This window comes from Nicotiana sylvestris, chromosome 4, assembly GCF_000393655.2.
Source record: "Nicotiana sylvestris chromosome 4, ASM39365v2, whole genome shotgun sequence".
Lineage (NCBI taxonomy): Eukaryota > Viridiplantae > Streptophyta > Magnoliopsida > Solanales > Solanaceae > Nicotiana > Nicotiana sylvestris.
Genome location: NC_091060.1, coordinates 162,912,241 through 162,937,007, shown reverse-complemented (window position 1 = coordinate 162,937,007; position 24,767 = coordinate 162,912,241). Strand labels below are relative to the sequence as shown.

Sequence of the window (24,767 nt, the reverse complement as noted above, 5' to 3'; positions counted from 1 at the left end):
CTACACAGGCGTATATACAAATCCTACATAGACAATATACAATGTGAACCATTTTTTGCTTCCACCTTGAACTTATGAATTGTACCCCTAACAAGGCATCAAGTCTGTCGCTATGCTTCTTTGGTGGGGCTACAAAGATAACCAGGCCAAGTAATAAATTTTTCACTCGACACTTCTCGGCCTTTGGATGAGGAATGTAATTTTTGCTTTTTGGCACAATAAATTCAAGAATATAGACACTTTCATCCTCACTCTTTGACTTCCCCATAGGGTCAGGTGGCTCGATTACTATCTTACTATCTAAACACAATGTGGAAAAATGATTGGAATGAGGTCTAATGCGCCATAACTCATGAATTTTACTACTATTTACATCCCCATTTATACAAACACTCAATTCTTCTAAAGTAATGTTATCTACTCCCTCACATGACTCTAGAGCACTCTTCTTAACATGGACATCCTCAAGAAAAATATGATCTAATGATTGGTATTCTTGTTTTAGCTCCTCTATTTGGTCTAGAAGATTTTTTTTCAGCTTCATACAACTCATCATTAAATTGTTGGGAGTTACACGCATCAACCTTTGCACTCAAATCTGAATCCAAGTAATGCACAACCAAGCCAAAATTATCACTTTTTTGTGCAAGTTCATCTCTCTCCTTAGACCAATCTTTCATCACGGTTGTTAGTAAACAACGTCGTTTCGCAGAATCCACTAATCGTGAATATCCGTCCCAATACCAACCTTTACTCCCATATTCAAATTCGGATGTCCAAGAGGAGAGGTCATGACTAGCCAAAAAATACAGGCCATAAAAATCTTTGATTAACCAAGCGTCTTCATCATTAACCTTACCTCTGTATATTTCATCCTCAGATATCATCCTGAGAGAACTAGAAACATACTAAGAGAAAAATCAAATAGTTATAAAAATAACATATTTACAAAAAGAAAAGAAAATAAACTTGTAAAGATAATAATAAAAGTCTAACCCAGAAGAATAGTTAATGTCTAATTCCCCGGCAACGGCGCCAAAAACTTGTTGCGACCAAAACACTCACGCAAGTGTACGCGATCGACAAGTAATACAGTAACAAGTAAAGTATCGTTCCCACAAGGACTTGTGATTAACTTATCAACTGATGCAAACTCAAACAATTATCGATTTAAGCTAATTCATTACAAAATATTTAAAGAACCAATTTACAACTTACTTAATAATTGCACAATAATTCAACACAAAATTACTACACCAATTTCACAATATGTTTATAACAATTTGGATAAATATATTCCCGGGTCATGGACTTGCTAGAAATTATGCTACTATTTTAGCTTAAAATGGATTTATTGAATTATCCGGGTTATTGATTATAGGGTTAATAATATTCATAAGAATCTTTCGAGTTCTTATGCATCTATTCAAGTTAAACTAATACCTATATGTCTATGGTATTAATATTAGCAAGAATGCATTTACAACTCCTATTTTTCAACCAAACAAGGCAATTAAGTATATGTCTATCTTAATTGCGAATTCTTCACCCGATGCCCGAGATTCAAAACTTGTTCTATTTGATTCTATATGCAACCAAGAATTTTCTTTGTCAAGTTTAATTCAAGATTCGTAAATAATATTTCACTGTTAGCTACGCAGTAAAATAATTAGAAGCAGAATCAAATAAACAACTCATAACAATAAATTCAATATCTTCAATCTAAGCTTCAAATAACATAATTATCTAACATCCATGACCCAAGAATACTAGAGTTTTTAGCTACTCATAATCATACAAAAATCAACAATAAAAGTTTTAAACATAATATAAACAAATAAATAGAAGAAAGTTTAGAAGAACTCTTTGAATCCTTGCTCCAAGATGTTGTTCTTCTTCTCCTTTCTTAGCTCCAAGATGAAGCTCCTCCTTCTTCTATTTCTCTCTCTAAAATTATTTCTTCCTCTAAAATCTGATCTCCTCTCTTAATAATGGAGCTTTACTTTATGTAAGTTGAGTGGATCCTCTCAGATTTCCCATTTTGCCCCCAAATAATTGATTTTCCGGACAGGACTAGCGCAGGAGCGCATGACCAGCGCACATCCCGTGCATATCGAGTTTCTTTCTGTCCAAATCACTAAACTAGTGCGGGAGCGCATGACCCGCGCTAGTGGGGTTTTCTCTTGTTGAGATGTTGTTGCTCAACTTTTCGTCATTTGACTCCATTTTTCACTTGATTACCATCATAAATCCTCATTTGTTTATTGAACTCCTGTGAGACATTAAAGTCATGATTAGAGCCAATTTTTGCATTATTTGAACATTTACAATAGTAAATCATCCTTAAGTTGAGCTAAAACATAGGCTATATTAAACAATTTAGCCTATTATCAGTTGCTCATTAATTTTTGTTGGTGGTGGATTCGTTGTAGGACGTTGATATAGGTTGTGGCCAAGGCATCCACACATCATACAAATTGGGTTTTTGTCTTCATAGTGGATTTTTGTAGGTGTTTTTCGATCATAACTTTTCTTGGTAGAGGTTTCCCTAAGGGATCTAGAATACACAAACGTGCATAGTGTTCCCTTGTCGTGTGGGCAGTGCAGCTATCAATCTTTATTACCTCCCCAATCATTTGGCCTATTTTTTTCAATATTTCTAGGTCATAGCATTCAATAGGTTGTTCTTGATTAAGACATATCCAAATGGTGGAAAAGGTGATGTGATTTGCGTTTGGGTTGAATTTTGGTGATCATTTTCTGTTGAAAGGAATTGTGAGCCAATTAACCATGGTCTGTGGTTTAAGGCCTTGTTATATAGGTCAATGGAGGTGAATCGTATCATATAAAATCGTTGCCTAGATCTACGAGGTTCAGTAGTTCTGTTGAGCTCCAATTTTTGTGTATTTTTGTGCGCAGCAAATTGTTGCTCATGCGTTTGCCCTGTAGCTTGATGATTAGGGATTGTTTTCAAGGTTTATATAGTCTATTTTTGTTTGATGATGTTATAGGTATGAAGTTTTGGTGGTTTGTTAGGTTATCTTTTTCCTCCTCCATTGACATATTGTTAAAAAGTGTACAATCAAAATCCATCGCAGAAAAAGTTTGATTTTGGGTTACTGTGCCTCGGTAGCTTGCTTATAGTCTGCTTTCCATTGTGTGGTTGATTGATGTTTGCTGTGTTTTCTGTCTCTATTGTTCTAGTTCTAGTTCTAGAGAGAATTGAGAAGGTACAAAGGGGGAAAGCAACAATGACATGAATTAAATCATGAAAAAACAGCAATAACACACGTGACAATTCAGTACTAGTAGTTTTTAGAGTATCACATTGCGCTTGTATAAAAAATAAGTAATTTTTAAGTTGAAGATTGTGTTTGAGTTATTATAAAACAAAGTTAAAAAAAAAATCAAAATAATGATAATTGTATCTTATTTATCAAATTAATCAATAGAGAAAAAAAAACGCTACCCTACGTATTTTTCTTTAAATATGTGGTATTATGAGTGGGGTTTTATTTTAGGACTCATATATTACATATATATATATATATATATATATATATATATATATATATATATATTACTTATCTTAATCATATAAGAATTAAGTGTCATTTAATGATTATTTTATCGTTTCAATATTATGTGTTTATTCCAATTGAAATATTTACATTAGTGTTTAATTCAATATGTTTCTTCCAATGAAGTGGTAGAATCTAAATAGAATTTAAAGTTTTAAATAATAGGACTTCCTATCTAATTCAATTAGAAAGGATCATTAAATAAAATTTAGTTGATTTTTAAGTTCAAAGAATTAGGAAAATAATTAAATGACTATTTTGTCTAGTATAGAATAAGATGTTGAGTTAGTGGATATGGTAATTGTTAAGAGTTAATAGTGTTAATAGGCTAACATTTTACCATTATGAAAAAACATATTTGACTAACTGCTACACAACAGAATGTCTAACCAAAACATCAATTTTGATTTTCCAGCACCCTTTATACCCCCCCCCCCCCAAAACCCCCTTTAGAATATCCACGAATATTTCCAACCCCTATCTTTTGCTCAATTTGCTAAGAAATAAAATTACTTTGATAAAGTCACTTAAAGTAATAAACAAAATGAAGAGTTTATAGTTGACTGGATACTATCACATGCAATTATTTTCAGCTGGTTGTCGTGAATCGCACTTGACACCCTAGGAATAGGAGCTTGAAGAAATACACGATACTCATGATGTCCTTTTAAGTTGAAGTCAATACATTTAATATTGCATAATAAAAATTGGTAAATTTATTAGCTAAAATTAAAATCAAAGCATCATAGTGACAAACCATCCAACAAAATCCACTAATCTACACAAATACAAGTATACGCTTAAAGAAGTACATCCAAGCAATCCAATACTTCAAAGTAAATAAGTACCAAACTACCAATACATCAATTTACACCCCATGAAGAATAAGTTAATGTTAAAAAGATTAGAGAGGCAAGAAAAGCTCAAACCTTATCGTAAACAATGCAAATAGTCAAAGCTTTATTATACGTTTACACAAAATAGCCGTGAAGCTCTTTTATAGATGAGCAAATAGGTTTTGAAAATTTCATTCAAACTAGAACAATTTTGCTTCATAATGATTAATGAGCAGGAATGAGTTCATGACTTACTCAGACTTTAAAAATTAAGTCTAGTGTTTATTTTTAAGATTCGTTCACAATCACTACAGTAATACAATCTTAGAAGTAGTATTATGAAATTCATATTAAAAATTAACTTTAAAAGTGATCTTTTAGTTAATTCTACCGTTGTAAGTGTTTTAGTTTATGTGTGTATACCGTCTTGTCCTATTTAAATTAAGACACTGTGGGAAGTTAATTTATGCCGGGCCTTCGACTACAGAAGTCACCCACCTTGTTAGAAAATTGATGGAGCAGTATAGGGAGAGAAAGAAAGACTTGCATATAATGTTCATCGACTTAGAAAAGGCGTACGATAAAGTTCCGAGAGAGGTTTTGTGGAGAGGTTTGGAGGCTAGAGGTGTACATGTTGCCTACATTAGGTTGATTAAGGACATATATGATGGAGTAAAGACCCGAGTGAGGACGGTAGGTGGGGATTCGGATCATTTTCTGATTATGATGGGGTTGCATCAGGGGTCGGCACTCAGCCTTTTTTTGTTTGCTCTGGTGATGGACGTACTGACATGCCACATCCAGTGGGAGATGTCATGGTGCATATTATTTGCAGATGATATAGTATTGATTGACGAGACGCGAGACGGTATGAACGAGCAATTAGAGGTATGGAGGCAGACCTTGGAATCTAAAGGTTTCAAGTTGAGCAGGACCAAGACAGAATACTTGAAGTGTAAGTTCAGTGGCGAGACTCAAGGAGGGGAAGGGGAGGTGAGGCTGGACTCGCAGGTCATTCCTAGGAGAGGGAGTTTTAAGTACCTTGGGCCTATTATTCATGGGGGATGGGGCGAGTGATGAAGATTTCACACATCGTATTGGAGCTGGATGGATAAAATGGAAACTCACTTCCAGTGTTTTGTGTGACAAGAAGGTGACATCGAAACTTGAGGGTAAGTTCTACAGAGTGGTGGTCAGACCAATGATGTTATATGGGGCTGAGTGTTGGCCAGTCAAGATCGCTCATGTCCAAAAGATGAAGGTAGCAGAGATGAGGATATTGAGATGGATGTGCGGACACACCAGGTTAGATAGGATCAGAAATGAGGTTATTCGCGACAAGGTGGGTGTGGCCTCTATTGAGGACAAAATTCGTGAAGCGTGACTTAGGTGGTTTGGACATGTGAGGAGGAGGAGCACAGATGCCCCAGTGAGGAGGTGTGAGAGGTTGATATTGAAGGGCCTGCGGAGAGCTAGAGGTAGGCCAAAAAAGAGGTGGGGAGAGGTGATTAGGCAAGACATGATGCAACTTCAGTTGATCGAGGACATGACCCTTGATAGGAAGGTATGGAGGTCGAAGATTAGGGTAGTAGAGTAGGTAGTCTAGAGTGTTCATAACAGTAGTATTGGCACGTAGTCTCGCTTTCTGTTGGTAGTAGGTTTTTATGACTAATTGTTGTTTTCTTTCATTGTTGATCACCTTACTATCTTGTTATTTTTATTCTGCTTTTATATGGTTGTTTGGTACTGTCCCTTCTTGTCTATATTTTTGTTAATGTGGTGCTGATGTTTCCTGAGCCTAGGGTCTATTGGAAACAACATCTTTATCCTCACAAGGTAGGGGTAAGTCTGCATACACACTATCCTCCCCAGACCCTACGGTGTGGGATAATACTGGGTAGGTTGTTGTTACTCGATTTAAATTCCTAAATATTAGGAGTTCTTACCTAGCTACCTAGTTAATAAGGAAATATTTACTTTATTTAATTTAAAATAAATATTAGAAAAGTAATTAAATTACAATTGTATCCAATGTGAAATCTAGATTTAAAGGGCAAAAAAGGCGAACGACATTTCGTTAATGACTTGCGTGCTTTTATTATAGTATAGATAGATATAGATAGATATATAGATATATAGATATGTACAGAGATAGATTATGAAGATTGAATGATGTTTACACTGTTTTCTCCCAATAACATGAATTAAATCATAAAAAAACAGCAATAACACACGTGACAAATCAGTACTATTACGAGGTACAAAGGGGAAAAAACAGCAATAACATGAATTAAATCATGAAAAATATTATTCCATGAATAAACAATTAAGTCGGGAAATTTAGAGGCGGCAATTAATCAAGGCTGCGTCTGGTAAACGCAAGTAACACATAACTCTTTTAATTAGAGTAAGAAAAATTAATCATGCTAATGTAAGTTCTATACTTAGATTTCCTTGGCGAGAAAAGGAAAAAATCTCCTATTATATAATCAGAAACACGAAATGAACAGAAACGTAGGCTAACAACTTAACCTCTATATATAACGAGAGTCTCCAATCTCAAGTTGTCACTCCTCAGAAATATAGCCATCTTCTCCATGGATTTCCCTTCTTATTTTCTCAGTATGAACTCGACCAGATCCCGTTACTAATGGACAAATCTGTTTGTAGTATGGATCTGTGGAACTCAATTCAAAAGCAGAGCGATGTTTCATTGATTCTTGCTAAACACGTATTCTTCAGCAAGTTTAAAGAAGACAACGAGTCCAAAAACACAAATATGGTATTTTCACCGCTCTCCATTCAATTAGTTCTTGGCCTTATTGCTGCTGGCTCCAATGGTGCCACATTTGTTTACCTAAAAATCTGAGTCTTTGGTCAAAGCTAAAAAGAAATTCGGGTTACTGATAATCAGGAGACGAAAATAAAATATTTTTGAGAATGATGGTAAAGCAGTAAATAGTTTTGTATTTCAGTAAGATCTCAATAGTATTTCGTGTCCTTACAGATGTTGAGCCTTTCCCCTTTTATAGTTGATTCTAGGAGAAGATATAATGTCTTTGTCTTAATGAGGCAATTATGAGCAATAAATGATATTTAAAAGAAACGTTACACAATCATTTCTATTTAATTCAGATTCTCTAACGTATTTGACATTTAATGTTGTATTTAGACTCTTTTACGTCATCAGATTCGTATTTTCAACTTCTTCTGATCTTTGATCTTTAAACGACTCGAATAGGTACGAGACTCGTACCTATTTTAGTAACGGTCCACACCTATGTTGCTTTCTTTTTCCCCTATCTGTTGTCGCTCGTGCCTCTTGGCTATTTATTGCGTTTTGACCTTTTGACCAGTCCACGTGTCATGACACGTCATCTTCAATATTCGGACTCAGTTTTTTCCCAATACAGATTGTCCCCCCACTTTCCATTTATTTATTCATTAAATATTTGGGAAGTGGACCTTCACAAAAAGGGAATTTTTTGTTGTAATCAATACTATGACAGTATTGACGCCCCAGTTGTCTTTTCTATTTAATGCTCTGCACACGTGTCACCTTCCGATTGGTTTTGTAATTCTGCAGCCTTTTTCCAAGGTTTATTCATCTCTTATATTCACGAAGCGATAGTTGCCTTTATTATAGGCTTTCCATCATTACACTTCTTTGCTTGACGGTTGCTATTATATACATATATATATCCTTTCTCCCTTTGTCCTTTTCTTCATAAACCCTTAACAAATCCTTTACTCTTTATTTCTACTCCTTTCTCCTTGAGTTCATCCTTTTCTCTGCAATGGCATCTCCGAATCCTAACCCTAAAAGAATCCCAATTCTTGATAGCTTCCCCAATGCCCCTGAAAGACATAGAAGAGGAAGAGGTAGCAGGCTTCGTAGCCTAGGATTCGTTCGTGGTGGTGCCTCTGGTTCTGTCATGCCTTCTTCTAGCTCCGGTACTATTTCTAGAGGTTCTATCACTAAGAAATCTTCCTCTAAAGGTAAAGAACTTCCTAAGCTTCTTCAAGAGCCTTTAGTTGAGGAAATAGTACCCAACGACCTATCTTTTGAGAATGATCGGAAATCTCTTCGTGAGCAAGTTGTCAATTTAGAGAAAGCTGACACTTTCCCTTCTTTAATCACTGAACCTTTGGTTTCTATTGTTCGAAAAGATTGCAACTGGAGAAGTGATTTTCGTATAGTAATCCCTAATCCAAATCAAAGAATATCTTCTTTTAGGATTGGATTTTCTTTTGTTTATACTTACCCCTTCACTTTGGGATTTATTCCTGCTATTGACCCAGTCATACTTGATTTCTGTCGTTTTTTCAAAATTTGTTTGGGACAAATTAGTCCCCTTGTATGGAGAACAGTAGCTTATTTGAGGTATTTATCTGTTAAAGCCGGTGTTGATTTTTCCTTTCCCCACCTTATTCATCTTTACCACCCTATGTTATTTCGCAATGGAGTTTTTACTCTAACTGCAAGAAGTAAAAGGGTCTTAGTAAGCCCTGAAGATGACAAGGACCGCGGGTGATACACTCGTTATGTTGCGGTATGCACAGTTGATTTGGTGGGTGAAACAAATATCCCATTCCCTGAGAAGTGGAACTTTGCACGTAAGCTTTTTTTTACTTACCGTTCTTACCTCTTAAGAATTTCAACTTCTTTTCTAATTTCATCCTTCTTTGCTTTTCTATAGCAACCATGGGAGATGTGGAACCCGTTCCTAATTTCCGTTGTTGGGTAGATTTAATCATGAAAGTCGTGCCTATGGAGACGAGAACGTGGAAATCCATTTCCAATTTACATGGTTGGAGAGTGAAAACTCACGGTATGCGTCTCTTTATCATTTTTCGTATGACAAGTCCTTCTTTTTAAAAAAAAATCCTTCTTTTTGTCAGGATTTGCTATTCGAGGAATGACAACCGAAGTGGCTACTGCCCTTCGAGCCTCTTATGGTACTTCTCTTTCTGTGGAGAGAACTCAAGCTAGGCTGTCAAAGAGAAAAGTTGTAGAAGAAGATTCTGAGGATGATGAAGACGAAGACACCTCTTTGATAGCTAGACCAAGAGCCAGGAGACACATAGTTTCCGAGAATGAAGCTGAAGTAACCCCTGTCTGTGCCTCTCTTACTGAACCTGTTCACATTCCCTCTGAAGATGAAACCACTCCGAGGGACACCAACGAATCTATTCATCGTCTCTTCGTTGGTGGTTTTGAAAGTGGAGAACTAGGTCCAGTTTTAGATGAAGTTCCTCTTTCTTCCTCTGTTCCCATTCCTTCATCTCCTGCTTCTTTACCTGCTTCTGCTCCCTTACCTGCTTCGAGTCTTTTGACTCCTGTTATTTTCACTTCTTCTATCACTCTTCCTTCTATAGCTCCCCCTTCCTCTGTTCAACATGCAGAGGAGAGTTCTAGTAGCAGAAGCTTGGCTATGAGGAGCGTTACGCTTGAAGTTCCTGCTAACAACAGTCTTTTAAGGAAGTCTGGTGGAGCAGATGACTGGCTTAGGCCTTTGATTGGAGATATTGAGAAGAAGAAGATGGACAGCCATAGTTGCTTAACTTTGATGAATGACATCGTTCATTCTACTTTGAAGGTATTATTCCTTCACTTACTAACAAGTTTTTTTAAAAAAAATCTTATTTCTATGAATTGTCACTACAGGCTAACCTCATTGGTACAGAATTGATGGGAAGAATTTCCCTTCTAGAAAAGAAAGCCCGTGAGTCTGAAAAGTCTATCCACGAGGCTGAGGAAATAGCCAGGGGAGCACAGCTAGAAGCAACTAATTGAAAAGAGCAGTTTGAGAATGCTCAGGGAACTATAGAAGAATTGCTAGAGAGTAGAAATCTCCTGGAGCAACAAAAGCGAGGTCTGACTTCTGAGCTAGCAGTTGCCAAGGCTTCTTCAAGCCAATTTGAGAAAGATAAAGAGCGCCTTGAGTGTTCATTTTCAGAACAACTATCAAATTGTAGTGAAGAGATCAGAGAACTTAAGGTACTCTTGGCCAAGAAAGAAGAGTATGCAGGGGAGTTAGTGCAAAGCTTGACTCAAGCTCAAGCTGATTTAAAAATCTCTTCTGATAAGGTACGTACCTTAGAGAGTTCTCATGCCTCCCTTGAAGCATCCTTTGAATCCTCTTTAGCTGAAAATCAAGTGTTAAAGAATGATCTTGCTATGTGGGAAAGGGAGTATGAACTTCTTGAGGAGAATTTTAACATAGAGGTGAGTTGGGCTTTTCTAAACTCTCGTCGTGATGCTTTAATAGAGGCCAGTCAAGAAAACTTTGATTTAAACTCAGAGTTGGCCAAAGTTTTAGAGACCATTGAGAGAACCCAACAACCACTTGACTTTCTCTCTCCGTCAATTGAAGCTCTCGTGGCTGAAGAACCCTTAAATGAAGAAGCCGTTGCTATGGCAGTTGAAGTTGAAAATGTTGCAATTCCAGCTTCAGAGGGTGAAACTTCTATGACTCAGTCTGTGGAAGTTGAAGCTTCTGTGACTCTTGCTTCCCTCGTTGATCCTAACATTTCAAGATCAGCTGAAACCGTTCCTGTTGCTGCTTCTTCAGAAGTTGCCACCGTGCCTGTGGCTGAAAGTGAAATTAATATTGCAACTTCTGATGTGCTAACCCCTTCAATTGGATGATGGTTTTATCCCTTAGTTTTTAAGGGATTTTTTGGTGAAAGTCCCCAGTTATCATAATGGGGCACTTGTATAAACTTTTATTGACTAAGTTTCTACTTAGTCTTTTTAATTATATTAAGAAGTTTTGTTAGTACTTCAATGTGTTCTATTCTTGCCTTTTCCTTACTTATTTAGGACTTATAGAATAGTTTAGCATTTTTATCCTTTGAAAATGCTTTATGATTCTTCTCATGACTTATTAACATGAGGTTTATAAAAGAGGACCCTTTTATTTTATCGACACTTAATGAAGAAGACGTCTCAACTTCATAATGGTGTTATAATACGATGAAAGAAATAGGAATACACATGTTTTGTATGAAACAACTTTGACAAGTTTTTATTCATGAACTTTAACAAGTTTTTTGACTATTACATGTATTAAAATACATCTATAACTTTCTCGTAACTGTTTTTCTTGTAACAGATTTTTTTCATAACATAAAATAAACAAGGTTTTTCTTCATAACCTGTTTCAGTACATAGTCATGACCCTATCTTTATATATTAGTAAGGGTTTGAGAGGTGACTTCGTTTATGAGCTTGAGAAATGACTCTGTTGTTCTCATGAATGCTGAAGACTTCGTAACTTTTTCTCAACACTTGTCTCTTTATGGCCGACTTTTGTTCGATATTCGTATCTATTTTTCTACACATATCTGTGTATAATATGTAGTCCCCCAAGTGTTTGAGCGGTGAAGTAGAAAGCATCGAGCACTTGTTTATTTCTTTCAATTTGGTCCTTTTCCTGAAACAGAAAAATATACGGGACTCGGAGGTGCGATTGTAGATGAAGACTTCCTAACTCGTGTGTATTTCCATCAGATTAATTGTAACCCTGGGCTGGGAATTTTAGAATACTCCATTTTGACTTGCAGGTCGTAACTCATCATTTGGAACGAGTTAGGGTTTTTGCCTAGCATCTAAAATCGTTAGTAAAACATTAATAATTCAAAAAAAAAAATTAACATGACGATACCTGACCGTGGGTACTTTCTCAGAAGTAATACCTCTTTAAATGGACGGCATTCCAATGTGAGGGTAAAACTTTGTCGTCCATTGTCTCCAACTCGTATGCTCTTTTTCCCGCAATGTCACGAATTTTTTATGGTCCTTCCCACGTTGGACTTAGCTTTACTGAATTAGCAGCCTTTGCAGATTGGAACACCTTTTTAAGCACGAAGTCCCCAATTTTGAAAAATCTGAGGCATGCTTTCCTATTGTAATATCGTTCAATTACCTGCTTTTGTGCTGTCATTCTTATCAATGCAGCTTCTCTTTTTCCTTCAAGCAAATCAAGGTTGACCCGCATCTCTTCATTATTAGATTCCTCCGTTGCCCGAACGTACCGTGTGCTTGGTTCACCTATTTCAACTGGAATTAAGGCTTCCACACCATAAACTATTGAAAATGGTGTTTCTCCAGTGCTTGTTTTTGTCGTTGTACGATAAGCCCATAATACTCCAAGTAATACCTCAGGCCAATTACCTTTTGACTCTTGTAACCTCTTCTTCAAGTTGTTGATAATGACTTTGTTAGTGGATTCCGCTTGTCCATTACCCACTGGATGGTATGGCGTAGACGTTATCCTTTTAATCTGCCAACTTTGAAGAAATTCTGTGATTTGAGATCCTATGAATTGTGGTCCATTGTCACACACGATCTCCTTTGGTGCTCCAAAAGCGGCATATTATATTTCGCCATATGAAGTCTTTAACTTCCTTCTCTCGTACCTGTTTAAATGCTCCTGCTTCTACCCATTTAGTGAAATAATCTGTGAGTACAAGTAGAAACTTTACCTGACCTTTTGCTTGTGGAAGTGGACCTACGATATCCATTCCCCATTTCATAAAGGGCCACGGGGCTATAACAGGGTGTAGTAACTCAGCTGGTCTGTGCATATTATTGCCGTATCTTTGACATTTATCACATTTGGACACGAAACTGTTTGCCTCTTCTTCCATTTTAGGCCAATAATATCCTGCTCGAATCAATGTTCTTACCAACGACCTTTCCCTGCGTGATTTCCACAATGTCCTTCGTGCACTTCTCTCATCACATATTCTGTTTGAGAGGGTCCGAGACATCGTGCTAGTGGTCCACCGAACATCTTTCGATAAAGATTTCCTTGATAAAAACAATATCAAGCGACTTTTTTGTGAAGCGCATGAGCCTTCCCTTTGTCAATAGGCACGGTTCCGTGCTGTAAAAAAGCAATAATTTCGTTTCTCCAATCCCATGTTAGATGATTAAAATTTACCTCATTCTTATCAGGTTCGAGAACGGAATGAAATAAATGTATGACTGAAGCATTTGCGTCGTTTGCTACGTCAGCTTCAGATGCGAGATTAGTTAAAGCATCTGCCTCCACATTCTCATCTCTTGGGATCTGCATTACCTTCCAAGTTTGGAATTGCTTAATTAGTTCCCGTACCTTTTCGAGATATTCTTGCATTCGAGTTTCCCTGGCTGTATAAGTCCCCAGCATTTGATTGACCACGAGTTGAGAATCACTCTTGATTATAATTTGTGTTATGCCGAGTTCTCTTGCCAATTCCAAACCTGCAATTACAGCTTCGTACTCTGCTTCATTGTTAGTTATAGAATGACATTTTATAGCTTGCCTAATAATTTCACCCGTAGGTGGTATGAGAACTATACCTAGACCTGCTCCTTTTATATTAGATGAACCATCAGCGAATAAAACCCAAGTCCCCGGGTTTGCACCATTAAAAACTTATAATTCTTTTTCTGCTTCTAAATGCATCCCCTGACTAAAATCAGCCACGAAATCAGCTAGTACTTGAGATTTATAGCGGTCCTGGGTTGATAAATGATTTCGTATTCACTTAGTTCTATAGCCCATTTTGCTAATCTTCCTGACAGTTCGTGTTTATGCAAAATATTTCGAAGCAGAAAATCAGTAACTACAATAATGGGATGACATTGAAAATAAGGTCTTAATTTTCTAGATGCCATGATCAAAGCTAATGCTAACTTTTCTAGCTGTGGGTATCATGTATCAGCATCTAATAAGGACTTACTTACATAATAAATAGGAGATTGTTTACCTTGGTCCTCACGGACTAAAACAGCACTTACCGCAACTTCAGATACAACCAGATAGATGAGAAGCTTTTCTCCCACCTTTGGTTTTGCCAATAACGGTGGTTTTGACAAATAAGCTTTCAAATTTCTAAGGGTTTGTTGATAATCTTCATTCCATTCAATATGATCTTGCTTTTTAAGTGCAGAGAAAAACTTAAAACACTTTTCTGAGGATTTGGAAATAAATCTCCCCAAAGCTGCAATTCTTCCCGTTAATCTTTGAACTTCCTTTTTATTAGTAAGGATATTAGGGATTTCTTCTATTGTTTTGATCTGAGAAGGATTTACCTCAATACCACGGTTAGAAACAAGAAAACCCAAAAACTTACCTGATGCAACTCCAAATGCACATTTTACTGGGTTGAGTTTCATATTAAATTTTCGCAAAATTTCAAATGTAACAGATAGATGAGAAATATGATCATGAGACTGGTGGGTTTTGACGAGCATATCATCTATATATACCTCTATTGTCTTCCCTAAATGTTCTTGGAACATTTTGGTGATCAACCTTTGATAGGTTGCCCCAGCATTTTTGAGACCAAAGGGTATTACTTTATAACAGTAAGTCCCCCTGTCTGTGATGAAAGAAGTTTTTTCTTCATCACTAGGGTCCATTTTAATTTGGTTGTACCCTGAATATGCATCTAAAAACTTAAAAGTTCATGTCCTGCAGTTGCATCAATTAATTGATCTATATGTGGTAGAGGAAAAGAATCTTTTGGACAAGCTTTATTAAGATCTGTATAATCTACACATACTCGCCACTTACCATTTTTCTTAGGTACAACAACTGTGTTGGCTAACCAATTAGGGTACTTTACCTCGCAGATTGACCCAATTTTTAATAGCTTTTGGACCTCATCTTGAATCACCTGGTTTTTGAAAGCCTCTTGTTTCCTTTTCTTTTGCTTTATTGGTGTAAAGGATGGGTATTCGTTTAATTTGTGAGTCAACACATCCGGTGGTATCCCTGTCATGTCAGCATGGGACTAAGCAAAACTGTCCACGTTAGATTTTAGAAATTCAATTAACATACCTCGCATGTTTGAGTTTAAATTAGCTCCAACATAAACTTTCCGTTCAGGCCAATGCTCAAATAATATTACAGCCTCGAGTTCTTCGATGGTTATTTTGATATTTTCATTCTCCTCCGGTTCTTGAATTGTATCAGGTCTCGAGTCTAAATCTGTTTTCTCTTGCTCAGTTGAGGTTTGATTGCTGGCACCTTCAACTGTTTCCTGTAATTGCTATTTTTCTTTGTTTACAGTGCTCATATCTGTTACAGCGTTGATACTCCTGGTTGTTTGTTGATCCCCTCGAATTTGACAATTCCCCCACGATGATGGAAATTTAATAACTTGATGTAGAGTTGATGGAACAACATCCATATCATGGATCCAAGGCCTCCTCATGATCATATTGTAGGTCATTTCCATATCAACTACCTGAAATTTAGTTTCTTTAACAACACCTGCAGGAAAGTTGTTAGAATTACCTCTCCTTTTGTTACCACACTTGAATTGTTGAAGCCTGACAAGGTGTGTGCCTTAGGTATCATTTTGTCTTTAGCTTGCATTTCACGTAATACCCTTAGTAGTATAATATTTACGAAACTCCCTAGATCAATCAAAACTCGTTTTACATTAGTATCATGTACAAGTAAAGATATTACCAGTGCGTCATTATGTGGAGTTATCACTCCTTCGGTATCTGCATCATCGAATGAAATACTTTCATTTTCTAAAACCTGTCGTACCCGTTTCCCGTGTGTAATTGTTACCTTAGAAACCTTGTTGGAGGTTATGTAGGTTATGCCGTGAATATCTTCTCCCCCACTTATCACATTCACTGTTCTCTTGGGTGAAGGAGGCTTTGGTGGCTCTTGCCTATTTTTTATATAGGCTTGTTTACCTTTTTCACTAAATAACTCAGTGAGGTACCCTTGCTTCAATAGATGATCCACTTCACTCTGCAAGAATCTACATTCTGAAGTTTTGTGCCCGTGATCATTGTGGAATTCGCACCAATGATTTGGATTGCATCTATTTGGATTTGACCGCATCTTTTTTGGCCACCGTACCTTATCTCCCATGCTTCTCAAAACAGCCACGAGCTCGGAGGTAGTGACATTAAAGTTATATCCGCTGAACCGTGCCTTTAAACTTCTGTCATCATCTCGTGACTCTTGTCTGTTCCGATCATTTCTGAATTTCGAAGAAGAACCAGAGTCCATGTTCCTCGATTTTTGATCATATTGTTGGCTATCTTGTTTTGACCGTGGGTCTTTTCCTGCAGGTCCCATATATGGATCGTACCTGTTTTTACCTTATCTTTTTTCTGTTTCTGATCTTCTGGAACCACCCATTTCTTCATGATGAAACTTAGGCATGGTATCTTCTTCAATTCACAGCTTCGTACTATACCTGTTGTAAACATCATTCCACGTGGTTACAAGGAATTCTCGAAGGCTCTTTTTGAGTCTTCTCGTGGCTTCAGAACTTTTGTCATTTAAATTACTTGCAAAAGCTATTGCAGCCCAGTTGTCAGGCACACGGGGTAGAGTCATTCTTTCACGCTGGAATCTATCAACAAAATCTCTAAGCAACTCCAAATCCCCTTGTTTGATTTTGAAAATATCTTCCATTCTTTTCTCAACCTTTTGTGCTTCCGAATGTGCTTTAATAAAAGAATCTGCAAGCTCAGCAAAATAATTTATAGAATTTTCAGATAAAAGAGAATACCAGGTTAATGCACCCTTGGTGAGTGTTTCTCCAAATTTCTTGACCAGTACTGATTCAATTTCTTGTTTGGTCAAGTCGTTGCCTTTCACGCCTGTTGTAAATGCAGTCACGTGGTCACGTGGGTCTGTAGTACCATCATATTTCGGGATGTCAGGCATTTTGAACTTTTTCGGAATTGGAAGGGGAGCAGCACTTGGCTTCCAAGGTTGTTGTGAGTATTTGTCCATGTCAACTCCTTTTATTACAGGCGGAACTCCAGGGATTTTCTCAATACGCTCATTTTGTTCCTTAATCTGTTTCTGCAAGGTTAGTACTAAATTTTGCAAATAGGAATTATCTGAATTACCTGGTCCCCCTTCCTGTGGTTCACTGGTGGTTCCTCCATTTCCAGAATTAACAAGACCAGAACGGGGATTCTTTAATGTATTATTATTAGGAGTTGGTGTGGGTGGTGCAGCAGACAATCGACTAACTAGATCCTGAAGAGCTTTGCCGACCTGTGCATCAATTAGCTTTTGTAAAGCTTCATTTGTACCTCCTTTAAAGTGTTCAGATTGTTCTTGTTGATCAGCACGGGATTCAGTAACAGGAGTGCCTTCACGAGATTGACGTGGTGAATCTGGAGGGGAGGGAACCACGTCACCTTGATTTTGATGGATTTGATTTTCATGGTTGCCCAATGTGTTATTACTGTTATTGTCGGTGTTGTTGTTTGACATGGTGATAACAATGGACAAGATGTAGCTTAAAAGAAAAGATTATCAGATTCCCGGTAATGGAACCAATTTGTTTAACCAAAAATCTGAGTCTTTGGTCAAAGCTAAAAAGAAATTCGGGTTACTGATAATCAGGAGACGAAAATAAAATATTTTTGAGAATGATGGTAAAGCAGTAAATAGTTTTGTATTTCAGTAAGATCTCAATAGTATTTCGTGTCCTTACAGATGTTGAGCCTTTCCCCTTTTATAGTTGATTCTAGGAGAAGATATAATGTCTTTGTCTTAATGAGGCAATTATGAGCAATAAATGATATTTAAAAGAAACGTTACACAATCATTTCTATTTAATTCAGATTCTCTAACGTATTTGACATTTAATGTTGTATTTAGACTCTTTTACGTCATCAGATTCGTATCTTCAACTTCTTCTGATCTTTGATCTTTAAACGACTCGAATAGGTACGAGACTCGTACCTATTTTAGTAACGATCCACACCTATGTTGCTTTCTTTTTCCCCTATCTGTTGTCGCCCGTGCCTCTTGGCTATTTATTGCGTTTTAACCTTTTGACCAGTCCACGTGTCATGACACGTCATTTTTAATATTCAGACTCAGTTTTTTCCCAATACAACATTGTACCAGTTTCTTTCTTTCCTCAAGCTCAACTCCATTGAAGAAGTGAATTCTCTTTATTCTTGGATCGTCTCTAATTCCCTTGTCGATGGCAGCCCCATGGGTGGTCCTCGTTTGTCTGTTGCTAATGGGGCTTGGATTGACCAATCTCTGTCTTTTAAACATTCTTTCAAACAGATTATGGACAATGTTTATAAGGCTGCTTCCAATCCTGTTGATTTTCAGAACAAGGTATGTTTTATTTATTGCAATAAATTATTTATGTAATCACATCACCACCTAACAACTTGTTTTGATGGTTTTTACTTGTTACCTATTGTATTATATCATATTTTTACTTTAAATACAATATTTGTTTTGATTGTTACTTAAATTTTATTGTGTCATATCGTTAAATCCGTTGTTACGTAACGACGAAAATGCCACTTTATGCAACGAAGAATTCGGTGTGGTGACATCGTTTACCTTATTTTTTTCTCTCATCTTACCCTTTCTTATTATTAAATAATCATATTTTATCCTTTACCCTACTCTTTTATATAATAGTTCTATTTCGTATCCTATTTTTTCTTAGTAATATCACAAGTTTATTCTTCATATTGTTGGTACGTGACATCATGAAACGACAACAAACAATACAATCTATTCAAATATTATATTCATCAAACAATACAATACAATACGATACATTATGAAACGACATGTAACAACAATCAAAACAAGCTACAACTGTTGGCAATTTGGCTTTGTAGGTCGGTTAGCTCATTTGTTAACATGTTAATTATTTACTGATGTAATGTAGGCCACAGTAAAATTAGTAGTTTCCTAGTCTTTAGGCTACATCTGCTAGTGGAGTTTATGGTCAAGTTAGTTAATTTCCTCTTCTATTTAGGAGGCATGGACATCTTCAGTTATTAGTCTTCTTCTATTTAAAGTGTCTCGTGTATTTGATATATTGAGTCAATTACTCAAATGGTCATTCAATTATCCCAAATTATCTCCTAAAGTCACTTTTCTTTTGTTTGTAACAATAAAGTCATTGAACTATGCCTATTGCACTCAGAAGGTCACTCAACTAGATTTTTCAAATTTTGGATTGTCAAATATCTATTTTACCCTCTAAATTATAAACATTTATCTTCTTTATATTTTTTTAAAAACTTTTTAGTATTAACAACAAAAATTCAAAAATTTATTTACACCATTCAGAATGAAAGAAAATAAAGGTTGTAAAATATATAGTTCACGCACGTAAAGAAATAATTATTTTTATATTACGTGCATGGAATATATATTTGACAACCTTTATTTTTTTTCATTCTGAATTGTGTAAATAACTTTTTGAATTTTTGTTGTTAATACTAAAATTATTATTACTAATAAATTATTCTAATTAATATTTTTTACTATGCTCATTATTTTGTTATTCTGGCATTATATATACTTAAATAATTTTTATTTTTTTTAATTTATAAATAATATTTATTTATTCTATAGGTAAGTCTATAATGTAAATTAAAAAGGGAAAACCCATAATATTAAAAGTTAAAAAAAATAAAATGAAGATAAATATTTATAATTTAGAGGGTAAAATAGGTATTTGACACTCCAAAATTTGAAAAATCTAGTTGAGTGACCTTCTGAGTGCAATAGGCATAGTTCAGTGACTTTGTTGTTACAAATGAAAGAAAAGTGACTTTAGGAGATAACTAGTATTATCACCCGCGCGAATGCGCGGACACTAATCATGTAATATATTTGAGTTATTTAAATTATATGTAAATAATTTTAAAAATTAAACTTTCTCTATTAGATATAGATAGTCATTGGATCTTAATTAAGAAACACTACATGAAAAAGATTAACCATTTCTCAAATTTCCTATATATAATTCTATTTTTCTTTTTTGATATCATTCTCACCGGTGTCATTGGATCCTAAAATTAGGCGGGAAGCAAAATAATAACTCATATTTATGACAAAACAATCAATAGTTGAGACTATGAAGGACTCTTTGGATACGACTTGACTTTTTTACTAATACATGTATGAACTCTTATTTTGTGAGTTGATATCTTTCAAAAATTATTTCTATTTTAAAATTTCAGTTTCTAAAACATTATTTTTAAATAATAATTTATTTTATAATAATGTAAGTGAAAATGTTATCCTTAATTCAAAATTCATTTTAGTCGGCTGTCTAAAATTTAAAAAATTGTTTAGCCAGTAATTTGTTTTTTCCAGTATGGCTACATTTTGATATTTGACATTAACCATATTAAATATCTGAGTTATTTGAATGATATGTAAATAACCTTAAAATTTAAACCTTCTAGATAATCGTTAGATATCAATTACGAAATAATACATGAAAAAAGACTAACATTTTCTCAAATCTCGTAGTGATAATTTTATTTTTGTACCATATTGGTGTCATTGGAACTTAAACATAGCCAAAAAGTGAAATAATAACTCGTATTTATGTCAAAGCACAAAGGTTGACACAATATGAACGATTCTTTGGTTACGATATGACTCTTTTACTACGACTTGAACTCTTATTTAGTATGTTGTTATCTTTCAAAAAATATTTCTATTTTGACGTTTCAATTTCTAAAGCTTTATATATCAATAATTATTATCTTTATAATGATGCAAGTGAAGATATTATTCTTAATTTAAAATTCGCTTTAGTCGGCTATCTAAGAATTTAAATGATTCTTTAGCCGGTGAAATTTTATTTCTATATGACGTCATTTTGAGTTTATCGATATCTCTAGCCACAGATTTTGAATTTGGAATACCTTATATACAGAGGTGGATCTAGGATTTATACTTTATGGATTCAATTTTTAAGGTTTTAGCATTGAATTCATTATATTTTTAGAGTTATAGGTTCATATCTACTGTTTTTATAATTTTAAGAATTGTTCAAATATAAATTTTTGTTGAGCATGAAAAGTTATGGGTACAATTGAAACTATTGTCAACACTCTACATCTGCCTCCGCCTATATATATGTACAAATTTTTTGTTCTTTGAATCATTAAATGTTAAATTAGTTGACTGTTATTATATAATATTTCATATATTGTCTTGAAATTGTCAAGTAGTTTTTTATCGACACCATACTTGGCTTAACCTCAATGCAAATTACTCAAATTGCATTTATATTCAAATTCAGATATCATATCAGTTTGTTGGTAATAGTGATTTTAAAAATGACACACAATGTAAATTAAAAAAATATTCAAAGATATCATTGTCTTATAATCTATGTATTTGAGTGAAAAAAATATTATTAAATCGATGATATCAACTTCCAAATTTTTTATACTTAACATGGATGAAGCAGAAGAAGAAATTCGTTGTCATCTCTTATTTTTGGTTTTTAGATTTTTCATATTTATTTTCTTTTATCTTATTTTTATGTCTTTTTTTTTTACAAAAAATTAATTTATTTCTCTATAAAAGGATTAGTTTAAATAGAAATTGTCTACATAAGAACTTTATTTATATTTTTAGTCTTTAGTTGAAATTCTTCCATATTTTTCTTTTGGCTTTATCTAATCAATCTAAATATGTGCTCGCCTTACCACTTAAATTAAAATTTTGAAAGATTGTGTAATTATATGTAATCGATATATAATAGTGTGTTGCCAGTATATCATCTATGAATATTAGCTATAAAACGTAAACAATAAATCTGACCAGATATTTATATAAATATTCTATAAGATTTCGGTTTCTTGATTTTATCTGTGATATGACTTCTATTATAATAATTTAAAAACTCTACAAAATTCAAAAATATCTTATCCATTTATTTTTAAAATTACATTATATTAAAAAAATCCATTTTGAAATAATTTGTTTATATTTTAAAAAAAATATTTCATGTCATACCATTTTTTTTTTAAATATACTTTTTGTTACACTTGAAAATTGCTATAGAAACTATCAATAAAGTTACCATATACTATTTGCATTTATTAGCTTGCCACTTGGTTTAACCACAATGCAATTTTATATGGTAACTTTTTTGATTTAATATATATATATATATATATATATATATATTGAGTGACCATTTAAGTAATGGACTCTTGATATATTACTTGAGTCAATTAAGTACTTTCATTGTCTGTTGCTTTCTCATATATGCTACTGACAATTTTCAACAACAGCTTCTATAATGTGCATATAGAATATTTTTTTCTTTTAATAATGTGCATATAGAATATTTTTTTCTTTTAATTTCAACTATATTAGCCTGCTGATTTTATGTTCTCTGATTTTATTAAGGCTGAAGAGTGAAGAGGTTCGTAATGAAGTCAATAAGTGGGCTAAAGAGGAAACAAATGGTCTAATCAATGAGATTCTTCCTCAAGATTCAGTCAAAAGCGATACAGTTCTCATCTTAGCCAATGCATTATATTTCAAAGGAATATGGAATGAGAAGTTAAATGCTTCAGATACAAAAGATGATGAGTTTCATCTCCTCAATGGAGAATCAGTTCAAGCACCTTTCATGACCAGCCGAAAATGGCAATACGTTTAAGGCCTTTAATGGTTTTAAAGTGCTAAAACGTCCTTATAAACAAGGCGACGACAAGCGCTGTCTCACATGTACATATACCTCCCAAATGCCCGCGACGGATTACCTGCTTTACTGGAGAAAATCAGTTCAGAACCTGGATTCTTAAATCGACATATTCCATTAGAAAAAGTTATAGTGCGTAAGTTTCTTATCCCCAAATTCAAAATAACTTTTGGGTTTGAAGCTACAGAGGTTCTAACAGGACTTGGCCTCACACATCCTTTCTATGGCAATGGTCTCGCTGAGATAGTGGACGATAATGGCCCTCTGTTTGTAACAAAAGTTTTTCACAAGTCGTTTATTGAAGTCAATGAGGAAGGTACAGAAGCTGCGGCAGTTACTGCCGCTACAATGGTGATTGGGTGCTCAGGTGTGATGATTAAAGAGGAGCAGATAGATTTTGTTGCTGATCATCCCTTCTTGTTCCTGGTGAAAGATGATGCTACTTGTGTTGTTTTGTTCATAGGGACTGTGTTGAATCCTCTTAATCAATTTTAGTTAGTTGCATCGATGTTAAATCCACTTAATCAATTTTAGCTAGTTATATCGATGTTACGTTTATTTTTAGTTGTGCTTTCAATATATGGTAATGACAGAAGTTGTGTCTCAGTTTGTTTATAGTTCAACTTCAAGTTCTTTAATTTCGTCACTTGTTATACTTAATATATGAGTATTTGTCATGTTATGCGCTGTATACAAGTTAATTCGGCAAAATGAACTGAAAAACTTCCGTTTGAGGGATGAGATTAATGTTTATTCAACGAATAAGAATGTACATAAAACATATACTATTGCATAATAGGAAAAACACATCGAAAAACAAATAAAAATAAAATCATAATTGATATAGAAACCTCTTCTAGTTGGAAATTTTTTCCATTGAGAAAAAAAATGCAAAATCAGAGCTACAATGGTTAGTAATTCTAATAGGATGCCTGAAGAGTGGGGGTGGAGTACAATGGTTCTGTTGTATAAGAACAAAGGTGATATCCAGAGCTGTAACAACTATAGGGGTATCAAATTACTGAGTCATACCATGAAAGTCTGGGAGAGAGTGGTTGAAATGAGAGTGCGAAGGACGGTGTCTATTTCAGACAACCAGTTCGGGTTCATGCCGGGGCGATCTACCACAGAAGTTATCCACCTTATTAGGAGGATGGTGGAACAATACAGGGATAAGAAGAAGAATCTTCATATGGTGTTTATCGATCTAGAGAAAGCGTACGACAGGGTACCTAGGAAGGTCTTATGGAGCTGCTTAAAGGCTAAAGGGGTCCCGGTTGCATATATTAGGGTGATTAAAGACATGTATGATGGAGCTAAGACTCGTGTTAGAACAGTAGGAGGCGACTCCGAGCATTTTCCGGTTGTTACAGGGTTGCACCAAGGGTCGACGTTCAGCCCTTTCCTATTTTCCCTGGTGATGGATGCCATAACGCACAATATTCAAGGGGAGGTGTCATGGTGCATGCTATTTGCTGATGACATAGTCCTAATTGACGAGACCCGGCGCGGCGTCAATGAGAGGCTAGAGGTTTGGAGACAGGCCCTTGAGTCTAAAGGGTTCATATTGAGCAGGTCGAAGACGAAATACCTCGAGTGCAAATTTGGGGACGAGGCGACGGACGAGGGAGTAGAAGTGAGGCTTGAATCTCAAGTCATACCTAAGAGGGGTAGTTTCAAGTACCTTGGGTCAGTTATTCAGGGGACCGGGGAGATCGACGAGGATGTCACACACCGTATAGGGGTGGGGTGGATGAAGTGGAAGTTAGCGATGAGAGTCCTGTGTGACAAGAAAGTGACACCGTTACTAAAAGGTAAGTTTTATAGAGCAGTAGTTAGACCTGCCATGTTG

General features: G+C 35.2%; 1 pseudogene; it reads left to right on the top strand.

Annotated features, from left to right (window-relative positions):
• Positions 1 to 6,900: 6,900 nt before the first annotated feature.
• On the top strand, positions 6,901 to 23,422 carry LOC104226380 (serpin-ZX-like; annotated as a pseudogene).
• The last annotated feature ends 1,345 nt before the right edge of the window (positions 23,423 to 24,767 follow it).